Source organism: Rhynchophorus ferrugineus, unplaced genomic scaffold (genome assembly GCF_030347505.1).
Source record: "Rhynchophorus ferrugineus isolate W39M unplaced genomic scaffold, kcgeb_rfMv2 rfM1, whole genome shotgun sequence".
Classification (NCBI taxonomy): domain Eukaryota; kingdom Metazoa; phylum Arthropoda; class Insecta; order Coleoptera; family Curculionidae; genus Rhynchophorus; species Rhynchophorus ferrugineus.
In genome coordinates this window covers 65,095,421-65,107,829 of record NW_027472580.1, presented here as the reverse complement: position 1 = coordinate 65,107,829, position 12,409 = coordinate 65,095,421, and positions in this window count along the sequence as shown.

Below are 12,409 nucleotides of genomic sequence, written 5' to 3'. Positions count from 1 at the left end.
CAGAGCCAATATTGCAAGATGTCGATAGTCCATATCTCGGAAACTATAAGAGATAATGCAATTTGGCAATCGGCAACGTAATTAGCATGCCGAACGTTACTTGGAATGTTAATAGGAGCGAAATCGCTAATTCATAAGACCATTTTACAATTCTGGCCCAAGTGAGAAGCAGAGCCAATATTGTAAGATTTCGATAGTCCATATCTCGGAAACTGTAAGTGATAATGCAATTTGGCAATCGGCAACGTAATTAGCATGCCGAATATTACTTGGAATGTGAATTGGAGCGAAATCGCTAATTCATAAGACCATTTTACAATTCTGGCCCAAGTTAGAAGCATAGCCAATATTGTAAGATGTCGATAGTCCATATCTCGGAAACTATAAGAGATAATGCAATTTGGCAATCGGCAACGTAATTAGCATGCCGAATATTACTTGGAATGTGAATTGGAGCGAAATCGCTAATTCATAAGACCATTTTACAATTTTGACCCCAGTTAGAAACAGACTCTAAGGTGTAAAATTTCGATTGCCCTTATCTCCGAAACTATAAGAGATAATGCAATTTGGCAATCGGCAACGTAATTAGCAAGCCGAATATTACTTGGAATGTGAATTGAAGCGAAATCGCTAATTCATAAGACCATTTTACAATTCTGGCCCAAGTTAGAAGCATAGCCAATATTGTAAGATGTCGATAGTCCATATCTCGGAAACTATAAGAGATAATGCAATTTGGCAATCGGCAACGTAATTAGCATGCCGAATATTAATTGGAATGTGAATTGGAGCGAAATCGCTAATTCATAAGACCATTTTACAATTTTGACCCCAGTTAGAAACAGACTCTAAGGTGTAAAATTTCGATTGCCCTTATCTCCTAAACTATAAGAGATAATGCAATTTGGCAATCGGCAACGTAATTAGCAAGCCGAATATTATTTGGTATGTGAATTGGAGCGAAATCGCTAATTCATAAGACCGTTTTACAATTTTGACCCCAGTTAGAAACAAACTCTAAGGTGTAAAATTTCGATTGACCGTATCTCGGAATCTGTAAGAGATAATGCTATTTGGCAATCGGCAACGTAATTAGCATGCTGAATATTACTTGGAATGTGAATTGGAGCGAAATCGCTAATTCATAAGACCATTTTACAATTTTGGGCCAAGTTAGAAGCAGAGCCAATATTGTAAGATGTCGATAGTCTATATCTTGGAACCTATAAGAGATATTGCAATTTGGCAATCGGCAGCGTAATTAGCATGCCGAATATTACCTGGAATGTGAATTGGAGCGAAATCGCTAATTCATAAGACCATTTTACAATTTTGGCCCAAGTTAGAAACAGAGTCAATATTGTAAGATGTCGATAGTCCATATCTCGGAAACTATAAGAGATAACGCAATTTGGCAATCGGCAACGTAATTAGCATGCCGAATATTACTTGGAATGTGAATTGGAGCGAAATCGCTAATTCATAAGACCATTTTACAATTTTGACCCCAGTTAGAAACAGACTCTCAGGTGTAAAATTTCGATTGCCCATATCTCGGAAACTATAAGAGATAATGCAATTTGGCAATCGGCAACGTAATTAGCAAGCCGAATATTACTTGGAATGTGAATTGAAGCGAAATCGCTAATTCATAAGACCATTTTACAATTCTGGCCCAAGTTAGAAGCATAGCCAATATTGTAAGATGTCGATAGTCCATATCTCGGAAACTATAAGAGATAATGCAATTTGGCAATCGGCAACGTAATTAGCATGCCGAATATTACTTGGAATGTGAATTGGAGCGAAATCGCTAATTCATAAGACCATTTTACAATTTTGACCCCAGTTAGAAACAGACTCTAAGGTGTAAAATTTCGATTGCCCTTATCTCCGAAACTATAAGAGATAATGCAATTTGGCAATCGGAAACGTAATTAGCAAGCCGAATATTATTTGGTATGTGAATTGGAGCGAAATCGCTAATTCATAAGACCGTTTTACAATTTTGACCCCAGTTAGAAACAAACTCTAAGGTGTAAAATTTCGATTGACCGTATCTCGGAATCTGTAAGAGATAATGCTATTTGGCAATCGGCAACGTAATTAGCATGCTGAATATTACTTGGAATGTGAATTGGAGCGAAATCGCTAATTCATAAGACCATTTTACAATTTTGGGCCAAGTTAGAAGCAGAGCCAATATTGTAAGATGTCGATAGTCTATATCTTGGAACCTATAAGAGATATTGCAATTTGGCAATCGGCAGCGTAATTAGCATGCCGAATATTACCTGGAATGTGAATTGGAGCGAAATCGCTAATTACAATTTTCGCATTTTACAATTTTGGCCCAAGTTAGAAGCAGAGCCAATATTGTAAGATGTCGATAGTCCATATCTCGGAAACTATAAGAGATAACGCAATTTGGCAATCGGCAACGTAATTAGCATGCCGAATATTACTTGGAATGTGAATTGGAGCGAAATCGCTAATTCATAAGACCATTTTACAATTTTGACCCCAGTTAGAAACAGACTCTAAGGTGTAAAATTTCGATTGCCCATATCTCGGAAACTATAAGAGATAATGCAATTTGGCAATCGGCAACGTAATTAGCAAGCCGAATATTACTTGGAATGTGAATTGGAGCGAAATCGCTAATTCATAAGACCATTTTACAATTCTGGCCCAAGTTAGAAGCATAGCCAATATTGTAAGATGTCGATAGTCCATATCTCGGAAACTATAAGAGATAATGCAATTTGGCAATCGGCAACGTAATTAGCATGCCGAATATTACTTGGAATGTGAACTGGAGCGAAATCGCTAATTCATAAGACCATTTTACAATTCTGGCCCAAGTTAGAAGCATAGCCAATATTGTAAGATGTCGATAGTCCATATCTCGGAAACTATAAGAGATAATGCAATTTGGCAATCGGCAACGTAATTAGCATGCCGAATATTACTTGGAATATGAATTGATACGAAATCGCTAATTTATAAGACCATTTTACAATTCTGGCCCAAGTTAGAAGCAGAGCCAATATTGTAAGATGTCGATAGTCCATATCTGGGAAGCTATAAGAAATAATGCAATTTGGCAATCCGCAACGTAATTAGCATGCCGAATATTACTTGGAATGTGAATTGGAACGAAATCGCTAATTCGTAAGACGATTTTACAATTCTGGCCCAAGTTAGAAGCATAGCCAATATTGTAAAATTTCGATTGCCCATATCTCGGAAACTATAAGAGATAATGCAATTTGGCAATCGGAAACGTAATTAGCATGCCGAATATTACTTGGAATGTGAATTGGAGCGAAATCGCTAATTCATAAGACCATTTTACAATTTTGACCCCAGTTAGAAACAGACTCTAAGGTGTAAAATTTCGATTGCCCTTATCTCCTAAACTATAAGAGATAATGCAATTTGGCAATCGGCAACGTAATTAGCAAGCCGAATATTATTTGGTATGTGAATTGGAGCGAAATCGCTAATTCATAAGACCGTTTTACAATTTTGACCCCAGTTAGAAACAAACTCTAAGGTGTAAAATTTCGATTGACCGTATCTCGGAATCTGTAAGAGATAATGCTATTTGGCAATCGGCAACGTAATTAGCATGCTGAATATTACTTGGAATGTGAATTGGAGCGAAATCGCTAATTCATAAGACCATTTTACAATTTTGGGCCAAGTTAGAAGCAGAGCCAATATTGTAAGATGTCGATAGTCTATATCTTGGAACCTATAAGAGATATTGCAATTTGGCAATCGGCAGCGTAATTAGCATGCCGAATATTACTTGGAATGTGAATTGGAACGAAATCGCTAATTCGTAAGACGATTTTACAATTCTGGCCCAAGTTAGAAGCAGAGCCAATATTGCAAGATGTCGATAGTCCATATCTCGGAAACTATAAGAGATAATGCAATTTGGCAATCGGCAACGTAATTAGCATGCCGAACGTTACTTGGAATGTTAATAGGAGCGAAATCGCTAATTCATAAGACCATTTTACAATTCTGGCCCAAGTGAGAAGCAGAGCCAATATTGTAAGATTTCGATAGTCCATATCTCGGAAACTGTAAGTGATAATGCAATTTGGCAATCGGCAACGTAATTAGCATGCCGAATATTACTTGGAATGTGAATTGGAGCGAAATCGCTAATTCATAAGACCATTTTACAATTCTGGCCCAAGTTAGAAGCATAGCCAATATTGTAAGATGTCGATAGTCCATATCTCGGAAACTATAAGAGATAATGCAATTTGGCAATCGGCAACGTAATTAGCATGCCGAATATTACTTGGAATGTGAATTGGAGCGAAATCGCTAATTCATAAGACCATTTTACAATTTTGACCCCAGTTAGAAACAGACTCTAAGGTGTAAAATTTCGATTGCCCTTATCTCCGAAACTATAAGAGATAATGCAATTTGGCAATCGGCAACGTAATTAGCAAGCCGAATATTACTTGGAATGTGAATTGAAGCGAAATCGCTAATTCATAAGACCATTTTACAATTCTGGCCCAAGTTAGAAGCATAGCCAATATTGTAAGATGTCGATAGTCCATATCTCGGAAACTATAAGAGATAATGCAGTTTGGCAATCGGCAACGTAATTAGCATGCCGAATATTAATTGGAATGTGAATTGGAGCGAAATCGCTAATTCATAAGACCATTTTACAATTTTGACCCCAGTTAGAAACAGACTCTAAGGTGTAAAATTTCGATTGCCCTTATCTCCTAAACTATAAGAGATAATGCAATTTGGCAATCGGCAACGTAATTAGCAAGCCGAATATTATTTGGTATGTGAATTGGAGCGAAATCGCTAATTCATAAGACCGTTTTACAATTTTGACCCCAGTTAGAAACAAACTCTAAGGTGTAAAATTTCGATTGACCGTATCTCGGAATCTGTAAGAGATAATGCTATTTGGCAATCGGCAACGTAATTAGCATGCTGAATATTACTTGGAATGTGAATTGGAGCGAAATCGCTAATTCATAAGACCATTTTACAATTTTGGGCCAAGTTAGAAGCAGAGCCAATATTGTAAGATGTCGATAGTCTATATCTTGGAACCTATAAGAGATATTGCAATTTGGCAATCGGCAGCGTAATTAGCATGCCGAATATTACCTGGAATGTGAATTGGAGCGAAATCGCTAATTCATAAGACCATTTTACAATTTTGGCCCAAGTTAGAAACAGAGTCAATATTGTAAGATGTCGATAGTCCATATCTCGGAAACTATAAGAGATAACGCAATTTGGCAATCGGCAACGTAATTAGCATGCCGAATATTACTTGGAATGTGAATTGGAGCGAAATCGCTAATTCATAAGACCATTTTACAATTTTGACCCCAGTTAGAAACAGACTCTCAGGTGTAAAATTTCGATTGCCCATATCTCGGAAACTATAAGAGATAATGCAATTTGGCAATCGGCAACGTAATTAGCAAGCCGAATATTACTTGGAATGTGAATTGAAGCGAAATCGCTAATTCATAAGACCATTTTACAATTCTGGCCCAAGTTAGAAGCAGAGCCAATATTGTAAGATGTCGATAGTCCATATCTCGGAAACTATAAGAGATAATGCAATTTGGCAATCGGCAACGTAATTAGCATGCCGAATATTACTTGGAATGTGAATTGGAGCGAAATCGCTAATTCATAAGACCATTTTACAATTTTGACCCCAGTTAGAAACAGACTCTAAGGTGTAAAATTTCGATTGCCCTTATCTCCGAAACTATAAGAGATAATGCAATTTGGCAATCGGAAACGTAATTAGCAAGCCGAATATTATTTGGTATGTGAATTGGAGCGAAATCGCTAATTCATAAGACCGTTTTACAATTTTGACCCCAGTTAGAAACAAACTCTAAGGTGTAAAATTTCGATTGACCGTATCTCGGAATCTGTAAGAGATAATGCTATTTGGCAATCGGCAACGTAATTAGCATGCTGAATATTACTTGGAATGTGAATTGGAGCGAAATCGCTAATTCATAAGACCATTTTACAATTTTGGGCCAAGTTAGAAGCAGAGCCAATATTGTAAGATGTCGATAGTCTATATCTTGGAACCTATAAGAGATATTGCAATTTGGCAATCGGCAGCGTAATTAGCATGCCGAATATTACCTGGAATGTGAATTGGAGCGAAATCGCTAATTACAATTTTCGCATTTTACAATTTTGGCCCAAGTTAGAAGCAGAGCCAATATTGTAAGATGTCGATAGTCCATATCTCGGAAACTATAAGAGATAACGCAATTTGGCAATCGGCAACGTAATTAGCATGCCGAATATTACTTGGAATGTGAATTGGAGCGAAATCGCTAATTCATAAGACCATTTTACAATTTTGACCCCAGTTAGAAACAGACTCTAAGGTGTAAAATTTCGATTGCCCATATCTCGGAAACTATAAGAGATAATGCAATTTGGCAATCGGCAACGTAATTAGCAAGCCGAATATTACTTGGAATGTGAATTGGAGCGAAATCGCTAATTCATAAGACCATTTTACAATTCTGGCCCAAGTTAGAAGCATAGCCAATATTGTAAGATGTCGATAGTCCATATCTCGGAAACTATAAGAGATAATGCAATTTGGCAATCGGCAACGTAATTAGCATGCCGAATATTACTTGGAATGTGAACTGGAGCGAAATCGCTAATTCATAAGACCATTTTACAATTCTGGCCCAAGTTAGAAGCATAGCCAATATTGTAAGATGTCGATAGTCCATATCTCGGAAACTATAAGAGATAATGCAATTTGGCAATCGGCAACGTAATTAGCATGCCGAATATTACTTGGAATATGAATTGATACGAAATCGCTAATTTATAAGACCATTTTACAATTCTGGCCCAAGTTAGAAGCAGAGCCAATATTGTAAGATGTCGATAGTCCATATCTGGGAAGCTATAAGAAATAATGCAATTTGGCAATCCGCAACGTAATTAGCATGCCGAATATTACTTGGAATGTGAATTGGAACGAAATCGCTAATTCGTAAGACGATTTTACAATTCTGGCCCAAGTTAGAAGCATAGCCAATATTGTAAAATTTCGATTGCCCATATCTCGGAAACTATAAGAGATAATGCAATTTGGCAATCGGCAACGTAATTAGCAAGCCGAATATTACTTGGAATGTGAATTGGAGCGAAATCGCTAATTCATAAGACCATTTTACAATTCTGGCCCAAGTTAGAAGCATAGCCAATATTGTAAGATGTCGATAGTCCATATCTCGGAAACTATAAGAGATAATGCAATTTGGCAATCGGCAACGTAATTAGCATGCCGAATATTACTTGGAATATGAGTTGATACGAAATCGCTAATTTATAAGACCATTTTACAATTCTGGCCCAAGTTAGAAGCAGAGCCAATATTGTAAGATGTCGATAGTCCATATCTGGGAAGCTATAAGAAATAATGCAATTTGGCAATCCGCAACGTAATTAGCATGCCGAATATTACTTGGAATGTGAATTGGAACGAAATCGCTAATTCGTAAGACGATTTTACAATTCTGGCCCAAGTTAGAAGCAGAGCCAATATTGCAAGATGTCGATAGTCCATATCTCGGAAACTATAAGAGATAATGCAATTTGGCAAACGGCAACGTAATTAGCATGCCGAACGTTACTTGGAATGTGAATAGAAGCGAAATCGCTAATTCATAAGACCATTTTACAATTCTGGCCCAAGTGAGAAGCAGAGCCAATATTGTAAGATTTCGATAGTCCATATCTCGGAAACTGTAAGTGATAATGCAATTTGGCAATCGGCAACGTAATTAGCATGCCGAATATTACTTGGAATGTGAATTGGAGCGAAATCGCTAATTCATAAGACCATTTTACAATTTTGACCCCAGTTAGAGACAGACTCTAAGGTGTAAAATTTCGATTGACCATATCTCGGAAACTGTAAGAGATAATGCAATTTGGCAATCGGCAGTGTAATTAGCATGCCGAATATTACTTGGAATGTGAATTGGAACGAAATCGCTAATTCATAAGACCATTTTACAATTTTGGCCCAAGTTAGAAACAGAGCCAATATTGTAAGATGTCGATAGTCCATATCTCGGAAACTGTAAGTGATAATGCAATTTGGCAATCGGCAACGTAATTAGCATGCCGAATATTACTTGGAATGTGAATTGGAACGAAATCGCTAATTCATAAGACCGTTTTACAATTTTGGCCCAAGTTAGAAGCAGAGCCAATATTGTAAGATGTCGATAGTCCATATCTCGGAAACTATAAGAGATAATGTAATTTGGCAATCTGCAACGTAATTAGCATGCCGAATATTACTTGGAATGTGAATTGGAGCGAAATCGCTAATTCTTAAGACTATTTTACAATTTTGACCCCAGTTAGAAACAGACTCTAAGGTGTAAAATTTCGATTGCCCATATCTCGGAAACTATAAGAGATAATGCAATTTGGCAATCGGCAACGTAATTAGCATGCCGAATATTACTTGGAATGTGAATTGGAACGAAATCGCTAATTCGTAAGACCATTTTAAAATTCTGACCCAAGTTAGAAGCAGAGCCAATATTGTAAGATGTCAATAGTCCATATCTCGGAAACTATAAGAGATAATGCAATTTGGCAATCTGCAACGTAATTAGCATGCCGAATATTACTTGGAATGTGAATTGGAGCGAAATCGCTAATTCTTAAGACTATTTTACAATTTTGACCCCAGTTAGAAACAGACTCTAAGCTGTAAAATTTCGATTGCCCATATCTCGGAAACTATAAGAGATAATGCAATTTGGCAATCGGCAACGTAATTAGCATGCCGAATATTACTTGGAATGTGAATTGGAACGAAATCGCTAATTCGTAAGACCATTTTACAATTCTGGCCCAAGTTAGAAGCAGAGCCAATATTGTAAGATGTCGATAGTCCATATCTCGGAAACTGTAAGTGATAATGCAATTTGGCAATCGGCAACGTAATTAGCATGCCGAATATTACTTGGAGTGTGAATTGGAGCGAAATCGCTAATTCATAAGACCATTTTACAATTTTGACCCCTGTTAGAGACAGACTAAGGTGTAAAATTTCGATTGACCATATCTCGGACACTATAAGAGATAATGAAATTTGGCAATCGGCAATGTAATTGGCATGCCGAATATTACTTGGAATGTGAATTGGGACGAAATCGCTAATTCATAAGACCGTTTTACAATTTTGGCCCAAGTTAGAAGCAGAGCCAATATTGTAATATGTCGATAGTCCATATCTCGGAAACTATAAGAGATAATGCAATTTGGCAATCGGCAACGTAATTAGCATGCCGAACATTACTTGGAATGTGAATAGGAGCGAAATCGCTAATTCATAAGACCATTTTACAATTCTGGCCCAAGTGAGAAGCAGAGCCAATATTGTAAGATGTCGATAGTCCATATCTCGGAAACTGTAAGTGATAATGCAATTTGGCAATCGGCAACGTAATTAGCATGCCGAATATTACTTGGAATGTGAATTGGAGCGAAATCGCTAATTCATAAGACCATTTTACAATTTTGACCCCAGTTAGAAACAGACTCTAAGGTGTAAAATTTCGATTGCCCATATCTCGGAAACTGTTAGAGATAATGCAATTTGGCAATCGGCAGTGTAATTAGCATGCCGAATATTACTTGGAATGTGAATTGGAACGAAATCGCTAATTCATAAGACCATTTTACAATTTTGGCCCAAGTTAGAAACAGAGCCAATATTGTAAGATGTCGATAGTCCATATCTCGGAAACTGTAAGTGATAATGCAATTTGGCAATCGGCAACGTAATTAGCATGCCGAATATTACTTGGAATGTGAATTGGAACGAAATCGCTAATTCATAAGACCGTTTTACAATTTTGGCAAAAGTTAGAAGCAGAGCCAATATTATAAAATGTCGATAGTCCATATCTCGGAAACTATAAGAGATAATGCAATTTGGCAATCGGCAACGTAATTAGCATGCCGAATATTACTCGGAATGTGAATTGGAACGAAATCGCTAATTCGTAAGACCATTTTAAAATTCTGGCCCAAGTTAGAAGCAGAGCCAATATTGTAAGATGTCGATAGTCCATATCTCGGAAACTATAAGAGATAATGCAATTTGGCAATCTGCAACGTAATTAGCATGCCGAATATTACTTGGAATGTGAATTGGAGCGAACTCGCTAATTCTTAAGACTATTTTACAATTTTGACCCCAGTTAGAAACAGACTCTAAGGTGTAAAATTTCGATTGCCCATATCTCGGAAACTATAAGAGATAATGCAATTTGGCAATCGGCAACGTAATTAGCATGCCGAATATTACTTGGAATGTGAATTGGAACGAAATCGCTAATTCGTAAGACCATTTTAAAATTCTGACCCAAGTTAGAAGCAGAGCCAATATTGTAAGATGTCAATAGTCCATATCTCGGAAACTATAAGAGATAATGCAATTTGGCAATCTGCAACGTAATTAGCATGCCAAATATTACTTGGAATGTGAATTGGAGCGAAATCGCTAATTCTTAAGACTATTTTACAATTTTGACCCCAGTTAGAAACAGACTCTAAGCTGTAAAATTTCGATTGCCCATATCTCGGAAACTATAAGAGATAATGCAATTTGGCAATCGGCAACGTAATTAGCATGCCGAATATTACTTGGAATGTGAATTGGAACGAAATCGCTAATTCGTAAGACCATTTTACAATTCTGGCCCAAGTTAGAAGCAGAGCCAATATTGTAAGATGTCGATAGTCCATATCTCGGAAACTGTAAGTGATAATGCAATTTGGCAATCGGCAACGTAATTAGCATGCCGAATATTACTTGGAGTGTGAATTGGAGCGAAATCGCTAATTCATAAGACCATTTTACAATTTTGACCCCTGTTAGAGACAGACTAAGGTGTAAAATTTCGATTGACCATATCTCGGACACTATAAGAGATAATGAAATTTGGCAATCGGCAATGTAATTAGCATGCCGAATATTACTTGGAATGTGAATTGGGACGAAATCGCTAATTCATAAGACCGTTTTACAATTCTGGCCCAAGTTAGAAGCAGAGCCAATATTGTAAGATGTCGATAGTCCATATCTCGAAAACTATAAGAGATAATACAATTTGGCAATCGGCAACGTAATTAGCATGCCGAATATTACTTGGAATGTGAATTGGAACGAAATCGCTAATTCGTAAGACGATTTTACAATTCTGGCCCAAGTTAGAAGCAGAGCCAATATTGCAAGATGTCGATAGTCCATATCTCGGAAACTATAAGAGATAATGCAATTTGGCAATCGGCAACGTAATTAGCATGCCGAACATTACTTGGAATGTGAATAGGAGCGAAATCGCTAATTTATAAGACCATTTTACAATTCTGGCCCAAGTGAGAAGCAGAGCCAATATTGTAAGATGTCGATAGTCCATATCTCGGAAACTGTAAGTGATAATGCAATTTGGCAATCGGCAACGTAATTAGCATGCCGAATATTACTTGGAATGTGAATTGGAGCGAAATCGCTAATTCATAAGACCATTTTACAATTTTGACCCCAGTTAGAGACAGACTCTAAGGTGTAAAATTTCGATTGACTATATCTCGGAAACTGTAAGAGATAATGCAATTTGGCCATCGGCAGTGTAATTAGCATGCCGAATATTACTAGGAATGTGAATTGGAACGAAATCGCTAATTCATAAGACCATTTTACAATTTTGGCCCAAGTTAGAAACAGAGCCAATATTGTAAGATGTCGATAGTCCATATCTCGGAAACTATAAGAGATAATGCAATTTGGCAATCGGCAACGTAATTAGCATGCCGAATATTACTCAGAATGTGAATTGGAACGAAATCGCTAATTCGTAAGACCATTTTAAAATTCTGGCCCAAGTTAGAAGCACAGCCAATATTGTAAGATGTCGATAGTCCATATCTCGGAAACTATAAGAGATAATGCAATTTGGCAATCTGAAACGTAATTAGCATGCCGAATATTACTTGGAATGTGAATTGGAGCGAAATCGCTAATTCTTAAGACTATTTTACAATTTTGACCCCAGTTAGAAACAGACTCTAAGGTGTAAAATTTCGATTGCCCATATCTCGGAAACTATAAGAGATAATGCAATTTGGCAATCGGCAACGTAATTAGCATGCCGAATATTACTTGGAATGTGAATTGGAACGAAATCGCTAATTCGTAAGACGATTTTACAATTCTGGCCCAAGTTAGAAGCAGAGCCAATATTGCAAGATGTCGATAGTCCATATCTCGGAAACTATAAGAGATAATGCAATTTGGCAATCG